The sequence below is a fragment of the Mauremys reevesii genome, linkage group 12, assembly GCF_016161935.1.
Source record: "Mauremys reevesii isolate NIE-2019 linkage group 12, ASM1616193v1, whole genome shotgun sequence".
Taxonomy (NCBI): Eukaryota; Metazoa; Chordata; order Testudines; family Geoemydidae; genus Mauremys; species Mauremys reevesii.
This window is the reverse complement of record NC_052634.1, coordinates 50,347,314-50,361,836: the sequence shown is the minus strand read 5'-3', so window position 1 is coordinate 50,361,836 and position 14,523 is coordinate 50,347,314. Positions and strand designations below refer to the sequence as shown.

Here is a 14,523-nt window from a genome sequence, read left to right as displayed (position 1 = left end):
GAGAGTCGCCCACTGGTCCGGTGCCCACCCGGCCACTGCCGCCACCCGCTCAAAGGTGACGAGATACGCCTCGGGGTCATCCTCGGGCCCCATCTTGGTCAGGCGCACCGGTGGCGCAGGGGGTGCAGGTGAAGCGGCCCCCCCTGGTGCGACGCCACCGGGGCTCGGCCACAGGGTGGCGAGCTGCTGGAGACATTGAGTCTGTTGCTCCCGATGCTGGACCCCCAGGGTCTGAAGTAGCTGCTGCTGGTGGGCCCCCAGCTGCTGCACGAGCTGCTGTTGCTGCTGCCGCTAGCTCTCGGCCAGGAGCTTAATAAGGGCCTCTACCTCCATCTCTATCTAGGGCCGTCCTCTTCTGGGCAACTGTCCCACAGTCCCTGCCCAGGCTTCTTGTATCAGGGGCGGACCGCTATGCCCGCATTCTCCACCACGTGTAAACGGGCTACTCACCGCCGCGGCGCCTCCTGCTGGTTTTTCCGGGGAATTAGCTCTTTTCCAGCCTGGAGCGCCCTCTGCAGGCCGGTGATCCCCCTTTTTGCTCTCGGCCCCGTGTCCCTCCCAGGACCCGGTGCCCCTTTAACTATAATTGGGTCTCCCCCTCCCAGGGGAACCCCCACCCTACTATCCCCACTTTGCCTCAGTAGTGGCCACTGACAGTCATGGTCTAGCCCCACACCCTGGGGCAGACTGCAGTATCAGCCCACTCATCACAGGCAAAAGTGGGTTTGGACCTGCTGCTTTACCTACTCCTGGGTTGTCCCTTGCAACCCCCAGTACCTCTTGCCCTTTTCTAGGCCGCAGCCTGGGGCTTTCCAGGCTGGAGCTTCCCTAGCTCCTCAGCCCTTCCCCAGCCCTGCTTCACCATAGGTACCTTTTCAAACTCTAAGCAGCCAGGCCCATCTCCCTCTGGAAGCAGAGGGAGAGACTGACTGCTCCTGGCTTCCCTGCCTTCTTATAAGCCCCAGGGCTTCAGTTTGGGGCGTGGCCGCAGTTGCAGCCACTTCCTTAATCAGCCCAGCTTCCAGAGCCATCGCTCTCAAGCCCTGGCAGGCAGCATTTCAAGCCCTTCCGGGCAGGAGCAGGGTCCACCCTGCTACAGTATCCTTATAGGATACCTTAATAACTACATTAATAACTGTAGCTTTCATGCCGTTTCCTCATTTTAGGAGGAAAATATGCCACCTGTAGAATTCTAAATTGAGTTAATAGGTGTGTGACTCATGCCTGGCTTGTGTGACAGTCAGGTGAGCTCCTCTTTTGATAGGAGAGTGTATAATGTTGCCATTCAGGACCCCACGGGTGAAGGGAGAACAGAGCTATGGGAGGGGAGGAGAAGGGAGGAGTAGATAATTCTGGGGTGCCAGGACATGGGGACGGCGTGTGCAGGGTTAGAGCTAAGAAGCAGCAGGGAGGGAGGAGGTAGTGAGAGAGGAGGAGGGAACACAAGAAGCTCCCAAGGTGCCGGGAGGTGGTGCCGGCTGAGAGTAATGGGAAGAAGCGGAGGGGAGTGTGGAGGAAGGGCACCCGGGAAGTGGGCTGGGTGGGTCAGTGGGAGGGAGGAGAGGTTTGGGGATCCAGAGCTCTGGGGGATCCCAGACCTTTAACCCCAAATCCCTACCCAAACCTTGTTGCTTTAGAGCCTCCACTCCATTTTTTTCTGTTCAGTTTCACTTCATTATATATTTCCCCCCCCCCCAATATTATTATTATTATAACTCTTGACCTCCCTCTCCCGCTCATTACCCCCCTCCCCATATGACCTCCCCATCTCTATGCACAGTGACCCCGGCCTCCGACCCTGAGTCCTTGCTGCATCCTCCCTCCCACACCAGGGCCACCTCCCAGGCACCAATGGGCGCTTGGCTGATGATGTCACAGGGCGGTGGTGTAGCCTGTACAGTTTCTACACCTATAAGATTACAGGTTGGGGCACAACTTGCCCTTGTACATGGCTACTCAAAGGTAATTGAGAAGATGGAATTTGGTGAAACACAGAAACGTGATTTAATCCAGACAGTTATAACTGAAATCATAGGCCAGGCTCAATACACGTAACGATTAAACTAAGATAAGTACAGTAAAGAGGGTTTTGCACTGTGCATACTTACAACATACGGACACCCTTGGAAAGAAAGATGGACGGGCAAGGGAGCCCATCAGAAGGGAGCCCTGCTTCAGTTTACACTGTCTCAGTGACCCGACAAAATGAAAACCTGGTAGCTAGGAGAGGTATTTTATCCACTTCCTTATGGTAATAGGATGGCTATATACCATATCTGCTCCTTTTCTCTTATTACAAGAATGTCAATAGCTGCCCCAACCCATACGTGGCCTTTGGGAAGTCCATAAGCATCAAGCATTAATACTCATGATTTACATCACTTATTAATTAATAATTCCAATCTATGAATGTGGTGCAACCTAATTGCTAAAGCCCACCCCAAACTTCCTTCTTTTCAGAAGAATTAGGGGCTGTTGCTCCTGAATTTTAGTGTTTAATTCCCCAGCCTTCTCCACACACTGGGGGAGTTTAATTCTCCCTCCCATTACACCTGAGTCACTAGATTTCCTAATTCCCCAAAATGTGCTTTTGCGATGCCACAGTTCTGGGGTAGCGAAGCCTTTGACCTGCCTCCATGGTCTGCTCAAGGAATGGCCTCTTGGGTATCGGGCCTCTAGCCAGCCCCTCTCTATGGGTGGGGACCCACATGCCTCTCCTGTTTGACCAGGGTGTGAGGATTGCGGCTTGTCCTCCATTGTGTTCACTGGACTAACATCCAGTTCCTGTGCTTTGCTTTCTCTCCAAGGGCTGTGAGCAGTGTGTGTGTGTGTGAGAGAGAGGCAGGAATTTTGGTGATGCCAATACACACCTCAGTTTCCCTCTGGGGTTGGTGTTGCCATGATTATAAAGAGGAGGAGACATGTGGTGTTTTGTCACGGAGCTGTCACGGGGTGATATGAATGGGTCATTAAGGACAGGCTGGGACCAACCTACAGCAATGGAATACCCGACAGAGACCAGGGAATAATTGTCACCTGTCCATGGGAGGATCTCAGCTTGGCTGAGTGAAGCATACATGGACTCATGATGTGCTTGGGAGCAGGAAGAACTGGGTTTGCAGATGCAGGGAGCTCTACCGGAGCGAAGACAAATGGACAGGCTCAGTGAAAGGAAACCAAACTGTTTTCTACAGCAGCCTGGCTCAAGGGCATTGCCCAGTATGGACTATATCGTCGTATTTGCTTCTCTGTGCTAATCTAAAGACGTTCAGTGCTGTGTTTCAGTTGACTAATGAACCCTGCTATGTTTTAAAAGTCTGCCGAGTGTCACAGCACAAACTTGCTCTGTGCATTGACTGAGGAACAGTCTGTGAACAGGAGTGTAGTTCGGCTGGATCTGCTGGCAGAGCTACAGGTTGAAATAGGAGTGTTGAAGCCAGAGGCTCAGTCTCAGGTGCTGAAGCTACATGGCCTGTCCTTGTGGAAGAGTGGGACCCGTTGGGGGTGTAGTGCACTCAAGGGGCACCTCCCAAGGACTGTTTAAAAGCCAGGGCATTGCACAGATCCTGTGGATCCATGACAGTGGCATTGTGCCTTATGGGGAAAAGATATAAAGCAAGAAAAGCATCAAAATGTTTCTTTACCATCAGTCCTCTTGGGAATCCCCGATCATTCCAAAGTGTATTAAAAACCTTCTTTAAAAGCTTACGTCTGGGTTCTCAGGTCATGGCAGTTTGTAGCCCAAAAAGGCCCTTCTCAGTCAGCTCAAACTCAACTATTTCTCTCCAAAAAGTCTGTCATATTCAGTCTCCCGAAAGAGGTAAAATCAGTCCCTGCCCCTTTCTGTGCGGGGCAAAGCTTCAGAAGATGGAGTTCTGCATAACCAGCCTTGAGATCCAGCCTTAGTGACACCAGATTGCACAGGAAACCCATCTCCCCATCCCTCAGCCTCCCCGGTATCATCTGGCCCATCTCAGCACCACAGTCTGTGATGTATTCGTGCTTTCAAGGGCTGGCTCAAAGATACAGATAACAGTCATAAGTAAGGCCAGTGTTTGCTGGCAGCGAAAACAGAGTAATTGACAAGCATGAGCAATATATAATCTTTTACAGCTGGAAAGTGCATTGTGGGCAGGGGACAGGAGCCAGCTGTGTGGGGAAGGTGGGACCCAGACACTGGGCATTGAGAGCCTACAGCCGGCTGTGTGCTGGGGAGACGGGACATGAACCAGCTGTGTGCAGGGGAGATGAGCAGGGGAGAGGTGCTGTGGACGCAGCCGAGAGCAGGTGCGAGCACCGTCTGCGCTGCAGCACGATGAGGGTGCCCAGCGTCCCACTGCCAAGTGCCCCATCTCCCAAGGGGAAGCTCCAGTGTTTTTTCTTAGCCCAGACTTGTATGAGGAGGGAAGAAATTGGCAGCAAGTCTCAAAAGCAGCCAGCCCCCAGCCTCTGCCCCGTGCCCTGGGGAGGAGTCAGGGGTCTCCAGGCAGAAATGTGGGGTTTGTGACCCTGCATCCCCAACCACCTTCTGTTCAGCTATTCTGGATACAAAGGGTGATTCCAGAAATGAAGAGTAATTTCAGGGGGAAATGCAGTAACAGCAGCAATTTCCGGAAAACACTGGCCCTAGTTATAACATTAAATACAATAGTCTCAAGTTCTATACCTGTGTTCATCAGATCTGTCCCTCTGCCTTCACATAGTTCACTCTGCTGGTGGGTTCCACCTCTTCCCTCATCTGTGTCTGTCTTGTCTAGTTAGACTGTAAATTCTTCAGGGCCTGGGCCATCTTCTATTCTGGGTTTGTGCTGTGCCTAGCACAACAGGGGCCCACGGTTCATTGGCTCTTAGGCACTAAGGTCATGAATATGAGTTATAATAATAACTCTCCTGCCACTTTGAGCCAAGGAAGCCGACCTTGGGGTGTTACGTCTTAAAAATGAGCTGGGGTTAAAACCATGGAATATTCCTTGTGACAAGTATCCCACAAATTCCATGGACCTTCCTTGTTTTCTTTCCCTTCCCAGGGTTTCCAGTTTCCAAACCTGATGTGATCTCGCAGCTGGAATGAGGGGAACAGCCGTGGGTCTCAGACCTCTATGGCTCTAGGAAAAAAGTGCTCTCGAGAGCTGTGTGCCCAGGTGAGGAATTGGGTGAACCATCTCAACAACTGTCTGTGAATACAGGAAACCTTTGGGATGCCCTACAAAGACTCTCCAAGTTGTAAGTGCTCCAAGTTCAGAACTGTTCCCTGCAGATGTGACCTCCAGACTCACAGCTCTACTGGTGCCCATCACTCCCGACCCGCAGCCCCTGCTATCCCAGCCCTGACCTCCAGACTCACAGCTCTGCTGGTGCCCCTCACTCCTGACCCGCAGCCCCTGCCATCCCAGTCCTGACCTCCAGACTCACAGCTCTGCTGGTGCCCCTCACTCCCGACCTGCAGCCCCTGCCATCCCAGTCCTGAACTCCAGACTCACAGCTCTGCTGGTGCCCCTCACTCCCGACCCGCAGCCCCCTGCGCTCCCTCCAGCTCTGACGGTGCCCCTCACTCCCGACCCGCAGCCCCTGCCATCCCAGTCCTGACCTCCAGACTCACAGCTCTGCTGGTGCCCCTCACTCCCGACCTGCAGCCCCCTGGGTTCCCCCCAGCTCTAGTGGTGCCCCTCACTCCTGACCCGCAGCCCCTGCTATCCCAGTCCTGACCTCCAGACTCACAGCTCTCCTGGTGCCCCTCACTCCCGACCCGCAGCCCCCTGCGCTCCCTCCAGCTCTGCTGGTGCCCCTCACTCCCGACCTGCAGCCCCTGCCATCCCAGTCCTGACCTCCAGACTCACAGCTCTGCTGGTGCCCCTCAATCCCGACCCGCAGCCCCCTGCGCTCCTCCAGCTCTGCTGGTGCACCTCACGCCCGACCCACAGCCCCTGGACTCCTGCTGAGTTCCTCAGTCGCTGTGCTGCCGGTGCCCCTCACTGCCGATCTGCAGCCCCTGCTATCCCAGTCCTGACCTCCAGACCCAAAGCTCTGCTGGTGCCCCTCACTCCCAACCTGCAGCCCCCTGGGTTCCCCCCAGCTCTAGTGGTGCCCCTCACTCCTGACCCGCAGCCCCTGCTATCCCAGTCCTGACCTCCAGACTCACAGCTCTGCTGGTGCCCCTCACTCCCGACCTGCAGCCCCTGCCATTCCAGTCCTGACCTCCAGACTCACAGCTCTGCTGGTGCCCCTCACTCCCGACCTGCAGCCCCCTGGGTTCCCCCCAGCTCTAGTGGTGCCCCTCACTCCTGACCCGCAGCCCCTGCTATCCCAGTCCTGACCTCCAGACTCACAGCTCTCCTGGTGCCCCTCACTCCCGACCTGCAGCCCCTGCTATCCCAGTCCTGACCTCCAGACTCACAGCTCTGCTGGTGCCCCTCACTCCCGACCCGCAGCCCCTGCCATCCCAGTCCTGACCTCCAGACTCACAGCTCTGCTGGTGCCCCTCACTCTAGTCACACTTTCTACACATCTAACATTAGTATATAATGTAATACAGATCTATCCCAACACCTACGGGACATCCTCTGGTAAGGCGGATTCGGCGGCATGCCTGCGGGAGGTCTGCCGATCCTGTGCCTTTGGCGTAACCACCACCGAATTGCTGCTGAAGCCGCGTGACTGGCAGAGCTCCCGCAGGCATCGCCTAATGCGCATTACCAGGGGACCTCCTGCAGGCAGCCTGACTGCCACCCTCACAGCGACCAGCAGGCCACCCCCCCGCCGCTTGCTGCGCTGGTGCCTGGAGCCACCCCTGTCCCTGACCCAGGGCAGAGGACATTGGAAGCTGAACATCCAGAGCTTGCAAGATAAAGGAGCAGGGGGGCGAGGCCTGGAGGTGTTGGCAGAACGGGAAAACATCAGAGGGTTCTGTGGCAACCAGGGGGATTGGTGGGAGTCGGTGAGGGAGGAGTTGGCGGCTTTTTTCCGGCGGCCGGGGAAACACCACAACATTAAAGAAACCAACGGTGCCAAGCCCTGCAGCGTCGCCTGTGGGATTTCCACAAGAGCATCCAGGCAGGGGAGCCAGTCAGCGTGTGACTGTACGACCGGATCAAGCGCCAGCTGCCCGAGTTCCAGGAGATGAGGCTGCAGCTGGCCGATATGAGCGGGAGCACTGAGTGAAGGGGTTTGAATCATAACTCCAAAGTGGGAGAACAACTCCCCCCACTTGTGCTCAGTCTCCTCTAGGGGGCTGGGCTGGGATCTCTAGGGAAGGAAGCACAGGAAAAAACAGTCTCCCCTATGGAACCCAGGAGTCCTGGCTCCCAGTCCTCCTGCTCTAGACCCCTTCCACCCCCAGAGCCAGGGATAGAACCCAGGGGTCCGGGTGCCCAGCCCCCCCCCCCCTGCTCTGACCACTCAACCCCACTCCCCTCCCAGGGTGGTGCAGGGGTCACTGGGTCTGTGTCCCAGCTCTGCTAAGGGCCTTGACTGATTTTCCCAAAGTGCTTCCTTCTGAATCCAGCACATCTGCCCCCCCCCCCGGGCAATGCCCCCCCCCCGGTGGGGGCCCCCGCCCGGGGCCGGGGCGGGGTGGGAAATTGGCCCCGCGGGCCCAGGAGAGGCGGGTGTGGCCCTGCTGCCCCCGGCGGGTGGGGCTGAGCCCCACTCTGTGTGTGAGTGTGTGGTGGCTTTGCAGGATTTTGTATCCTGCAGCAAGTGACACACACACACATTGACGCACAAGGGACTCACACAATCCCAAGAACACTTACACACAACACACCCAGAGGGGCATGCTAGCTCCACCCCCAAAGAGAGAAACAATCACACTCCCCAGCCACACTCACAATCACACACACACACCAGAATATTCGCAATTGTGCGCAGAGACACAACCGCACACAGTTCACTCCCACTGCTCCCAACACAAACACCTCCTGCCCCACACAGCGTGTGCCGAGGCCTGTGGAACTCAGTGCCACTGGACAGCTACCCATGAGAATGGACCTTTCCAGGATACCAATAGACATGGCCGTGGCGACAGAGGGGGCTGGGCTTGGCTCCCCGGGTCTGACCCGGGCTGAGACTGTTTCTGACCTAGAGGGGTCTATCCAGCAGGGGGCAGTGTGACCCACACACAGACCCACCAGAAGCACCTTTCTTAGCGGGTCTCCCAGGCCATCCCCCACCCTGCCCCGGGGTGAGTAACAAAGGGGCAGTACGGGACTCTGGGCCGTGTCACAACCCAGCCCCAGCCCCTCGCTCCCACACGCTGGTGAGTTGGGTAACTGCCGAGGGATTGCACAAGAGAGAGTCAGAGCCAGGGAGAGAACCCAGGAAATTCAAGATCTGATGGTTAATTTCAAAATCAAGAAAAGGGAAGGAGAAAACTCGAAAGAGGTTCCTCCTGGCGCTCAAGTACGTGAACCCGAATACTCTCTCAGTCCTCAGAGAGAGACCTGGAGAAGGAGACTTGCTGAAGCAAAGCCACAGGGGTCTCTGAGGTTTCCCTGGCCCCTCGCCCCTGTCCTGCCTGGCTGATGTCAGCATCTCTCTGTGAGGTCACCACCTCCCCACCACCTTTGACCAATAGTCTGAGGTCCTGCAAAAGGCCTTTGTGATGTCACTGCCACACCCCTCCCTTGCTGTGCCAATGTCCTGCCCCTGGCCAGGCACTTTGGAGGTTTGAGCTACTCCCTCAAGAACAAATGGATATAAATTGGCAGTCGGGAAGTTTAGGCTTGAAATTAGACGAAGGTTTCTAACCATCAGGGGAGTGAAATTCTGAAACAGCCTACCGAGGGAAACAGTGGGGGCGAAGGACCTCTCTGGCTTTAAGATTAATCTTGATAAGTTTATGGAGGGAATGGTTTGATAGGAGAACGTGATTTAGTCAATAGGTCAATAACGTGCAACCACTGGTAATTAGTACCGAGGGTCAATGTTGGGATATTGAAAGTCTTTTTCCTGCGTGTCTGGCTGGAGAGTCTTGCCCGCATGCTCGGGGTTCAGCTGATCGCCATATTTGGGGTCGGGAAGGAATTTTCCTCCAGGGTAGATTGGCAGAGACCTTGGAGGTTTTTCGCCTTCCTCTGCAGCATGGGGCAGGGGTCGCTTGCTGGAGGATTATCTGCTACTTGAAGTCTTTAAATCAGGATTTGGGGACTTCAACAGCTGAGTCAAGGGAGAGAATTATTTCAGGAGTGGGTGGGTCAGCTTTTGTGGCCTGCATCTTGCGGGAGGTCAGACTAGATGATCATAATGGTCCCTTCTGATCTTAAGTTCTATGATTCTATGATTCCCTGTGGATCACCCCATTCAAGGAGCGTTCGTTCTAGGCAGCAAGCTGGTAGTTTTGGATCATCTGCAAATTTTGTCAGCTCACTGTTTAGCAGGTTGTTTATGAATATGTTGACTAGTCCTGGTCCCAGTACAGACACCACTAGTTACCTGTTTCCATCCTGAAAACTGACCATTTATTCCTACCCTTTGTTTCTTGTCTTTTAACCATTTATTGATCCATGTGAGGACCTTCTGGAGGTGAAAGTAAGCCGGTATGTTCCGGTATGGGGTACCGGCAAGAGCCGGTACGCTGTGCCAGCCCGGCCCAGCTTCCCCAGGCTGGTGATTTAAAGGGCCCAGGGCTCCCTGCAGCGGCCGGAGCCCCTGGCCCTTTAAATCACCTCCTGAGCCCCCCTGCCGGAGCCCCGGGGAGCAAATCACTGCCGTGGATGCTGCTCTCTCCCGCTCTGCCAACACAGAGCAAGGGCAGCAGAAGCTTCCTTACAGTGGGGGGCGGCACCGTTGTCCGAACTGTGGCACCCCCATGACACCCCTTCCCTAAGGACCCCCACTCACAGCACCTCTCCCCCCGAGGCCACACCCACAGACGCCTCTTCCCCAAGAGTGCACCCTCCCCCTCCCCATCATTTGTCCTAACAGCCAGTAAAGAGTGGTGGGGCCATGGCCCTCTAAACCCCCTGTTCCAGCCCCCCTGACATAGAGATAAGCAGGCAGCAATGTGTGTGTGTGACAGAGAGTGCTGTGCTGAGCTGAGCCAGTGAGAGAAGGGGGCCTGATGTCGGGGCTGTCCCCTGCCTCAGGACTGGTTGCTTCCAGCAGCTGTCTGAACTTAGAGAAAGTGTGCGACACACTCACTCTTCCGCAATGCACACACTGTCTCCCCCCACCCCCCACACACACATGCTCTCTACCCTATCACACACATTGCAGTTGAAAAGCAGCTGGCAATCTAGTAGGATGCCCATGGAACAATGGGATAGAAACCTGCATCATGTGATGCTGTACCAGCCTGTGAGGCATTGCAAACCCTTCCCAAAGCACCCTGCAGCCAGTTGCACAGTGGGATAGCTACCCACAGTGCACTGCTCTCTGTGGCGATCCAAGAGATGCTAGCATGGATGTGCTCTGGTGACACAGGGGAATAGGGTGGACATGCAACAGCTGTTCAATTAAAACACTTTAACTTAAGCCACATTATTCTTTCATGTAGACATAACTGAAAAGTGAGACAAGACCCAGCTCCATTGAAACTAAAGAACCACAACTTCCTGCGTAGTTGGCAGGATTTGAACCTGCGCAGGGAGACCCCAATGGATTTCTAGTCCATCGCTTTAACCACTCAGCCACAACTACTTGCTTGATATGTGGCTTTCACTGCACTCTAGTTCTGTTCTCACTGAGTGATCAATTCCAGTTGTTTCCTCAGACCAGCTTCCACAACACACACACTGCTGTGCCCTTGTGTAAGTGTGTCCATGGCGGAACTGCAAGAATTCCTGGTCCTTTCCCTTCTGGCTGGAACACGAGGAGAGTGTGCTTGTGGTTAATGATGTTGCTGTAGATTTTTGTCCATTTCCTGCCCCGATCATTCAGACAGTCCCTTTCCCGTCATATCCCCAGTACATCAGTGATTGCGATAGCAAGGGGCAGGTTTTCTCTGGGGCATTGAGCTTTGCCAGGGGGTTGATGGCTCCTTTCTTTCCTCACCCTGGAGTAAACTCGCTTTTTATTCCATCCTTGATGTTTCAAGGAATAACAACAGATGATCAAAGAAAGAGGTGGGCAGTGTGGGTCTCAGGAGAGGGGGCAGAGAGGTGTGGGCGATGGGCAGGGCAGGTCTCAGGGGAGGGGGCAGAGAGGGGTGGGCGAAGGGCAGGGCAGGTCTCAGGGGAGGGGGCAGAGAGTTGGGGGCGAAGGGCAGGGTGGGTCTCAGGGGAGGGGGCAGAGAGGTGTGGGCGATGGGCAGGGCAGGCCTCAGGGGAGGGGCAGAGAGGGGTGGGCAGCAGGCAGACCTTGGGGTAGGGGGCGGAGAGTCGCGAGGAGGCCTTGTGGGAGGAGAGGAGCGAGCGATCAGCAGGCCTCAGCCAAATAGCAGGGGTGGGAAGTGGCCAAATGGGAGTGAGGGTGGAGAACTGCCTTGGAATCACCTTCCCTTTGTAGATTAATCTGCCCCTGAGTCTCTATGAGGGAAATATAGTTTCTATGAAAAAAACCATATTTTTTTAATTAAAGGGACTGAACAGAATAGGTTACTCAGACATAGGTTGGAGGTTTGTTATAGAAGTGGGTGGGTGATATTCTGTGGCCTGCGTTGTGCAGGAGGTCAGACTAGATGATCATAATGGTCCCTTCTGACCTTAAAGTCTATGAGAATAGCCACATGATGGCGACACATCAGGAATGCAAAACAACAGGTTCCTGGTTTGCACATTGATGGTGACAAGGGATTGAACTCGACTCCCCTCTTTTCACAGACACATTTGTGTTATTCTCTGAGGTCAAACATAAGTTTAAATGTTGTACTTAGTCCTCTGCCCTGTAGCTTCAACAGCCGCAGATGCAAGATGAGTTGCTGCAGCCTAGACCTTGTGTCCGTGTTTAGGTGGTTTTCACCTAAACGTTCGAGCAGCTCACAGTAATGTGCCAAGCTCCCCAAGTCCCACTGACAGCTGAGCTCTTCCTGCCCACTGAGCCCAGCACAGACAGTGGGTGGGGGGTGAGTTTGTACCCGAATAACTGACAGAGCCAAGCAAGGAGCAAAGAAATGTTTGCTTCGGTCACTAGGTCTGTGTTTCTATTGCTCGTTTGCTCTCTCCCCTTCCCTGATAAGGAGCAACGGTAAGAGAAGAAGAGGTTAAAACATGTGCTAGGTGGTGGCTGGGTTTGGATGACAAATTTAAAACCATCTCAGCGCCCTCTAGTGTGACACTGACACCATCAGCTTCTCACCTTTCACTCACACGTCATTAATAACAGTTTCCCTGAACTACTTTGCTGTGATTATTTCAATGGCTCCGACACCGATACCTGCTGCCCCTTCTGGCTGGTTAATTGCACTATTTGGAACCTGCTCCTAAAATTACACCCTTCCTGGGAGCAAGATTCAGAACTGCCCAAGGAAACCCCATTGGGTTTCAAGTGCAGCCCAGGCAGGGTGGCAAGGGGACAGCCCAGGGGTCTCAGAGCTTCTTCTTCCTCACAGAGAGAAGGTTAAGGGGTGCTACTAGTTATGACTCCTGGGTTTTAGTCCTGGCTGTGGGAGGAAAGGGGTGTTTAGTGGATTAGAGTTGGGGGCTTAGGAATCAAAGAGGAAACATCTCCCTTTTCAGCTTCAATGCACATTGAACAAGAACATGGCTTCTCATCTCTTAGGTTTCAGAGGAGCAGCCGTGTTAGTCTGTATCCTCAAAAAGAACAGGAGTACGTGTGGCACCTTAGAGACCAACAAATTTCTTAGGTTCTGTTGCCATCATGTGGCCATTTCATTTCACTTCTTATTGTTAAAAGGTCTGGGTACTTCAATGAGGCTAATCATCTAGTGGAACAAGCTCCGCAAGGGACGTGGTTAATTCCCCATCATTGCCCTGTGTAAATGAAGACCGCAGCTCATGCTGCAAGACACCTGGTGTGTGGGTGTCCCTGTTCCCCTTCAGAACCTCTGGGACATGGTGCTTTCCTCCTCCCACTTCAAGATCCCCATCATGTGGGTGCTCCCATCCAGGATCTCCGGTGGGTGTCTCTGTCCCCCAACCCCATGAACTAGCTCCCGTGTGGTTTCCCTTGCCTGCCCCAGCCGGGATCTGTGGGTGTCTCTGTTCCCCTTTTCAACATACGTGTTGCTTGGGTGCGTCCCTCACCCCAAGTCAGACTCCCCATCGTGTGGGTGCTCCCATCCCCCCTGCAGGCTCTGCGGGGGGTGTCTGTATAAAAAGAGACTGTGTCTCACTGTCTTGCCCAGGCTGCGCTGCAGGGGCTACTCACAGGTGTGATCCCACTACTGATTGGCACAGAAGTTTTGACCTGCTCTGTTTCTGACCTGGGCTGCTTCACCCCTCCTTAGACAACCTGGGGAACCCAAGCTGCCCTGGGATCACCATATTGATGCTGAACTTAGTGCAGACACCCAATTGGCACAGCCCCCTGCAGCCCAGAACTCCTGAGTTCAAGCGATCCGCCGGCCTCAGCCTCGCCAGGAGCTGGGATCACAGGCACCAGCCACGGGGCCCAGATTGCTTTGCAGCCTGGCAGCTGGAGCTTTAAACTCTGCTTGTGAGCTCTGTGCCTTGGCCAGACGGGGACAGCCTGGAACTGGGAAATGCTCCTGCTTCCCCCGTCTCACGTCGAGCTGCAGGCGCCGCTGTTCTCCCAGGTAAGATCCCGGATGTTTTGGTGCCCCCTTCCCCCGCCCAGGTGTCCGGGTACCTCTGCCCCCCATACAGAATCCTGGATGTGTGGGTGTCCGTCCCTCTGCAGAGGATCCCGGAGTGTGGATGCCCTTGTTCCCCCCTACAAGATCCTGGGTGTGTGGGTGTCACTCTCCCCCCAGTAGATCTCTGGTGGGTGGGTCCCCAGGGTGTGAGTGCCCCCATCCCCGGATACGGGCTGGGGGGGGGTATAACTGGCTCTCCCTGTCCTGCCCAGGCAGTGCTACAGCAGCTGTTCACAGGGGCAGCAACCCCACTGTCACCCTGCAGCTTTAACCTGCTCCAGGGGTGACCTGCTTCACCCTCCTGTGGGAGCCCGGGGACCCCGAACCTCCCAGAATCACCTGATTGATGCCGAGCTTAGCACAGACACCGGCTCAGCCTGGCAGGGTGCAGCCCTGAGCCCTGACAATCAGCTTCCCTCCGCCTCCTGCTGCACAGCGAGGGTCCCACGCGAGAGGCTTCGTGCCCAGTTTGTTCAGGAGCGTCCCAGGCTCCAGCTGTAAACTCCGCTGGTCAGTTCTGATCTTTGGCCACACAGGGGCGGCACTAACGGTCCCATCTAAACGCTGTTTGCGTTCGGCCCTTCGGATCGCAGATTGTAACCTGCGGGCAGATCTCTGAGCGCAGCCAAATCCCTCCCCAAACTGAACATTGAAGCAGCAGCTCCCGTTGGAAAGATCAGGATTTTTGCCTTTAAAAACAAGGGAAATGTCTCCAGCGAGAGACTGAAGAAGCTCAATTGATTTCATTGACTCCATGAATGTTCCTCTGTGTCCCCCTAGGAGTCATGCCCCACATTTTGGGGACCACTGAA

General features: G+C 54.8%; 1 non-coding gene across 1 annotated transcript; it reads right to left on the bottom strand.

Moving 5' to 3' along the window:
- Window positions 1-10,553: 10,553 nt before the first annotated feature.
- Window positions 10,554-10,635, bottom strand: TRNAS-AGA. Its single transcript has one exon. It is a non-coding gene; the product is annotated as a tRNA-Ser (tRNA).
- Between the last annotated feature and the right edge of the window lie 3,888 nt (window positions 10,636-14,523).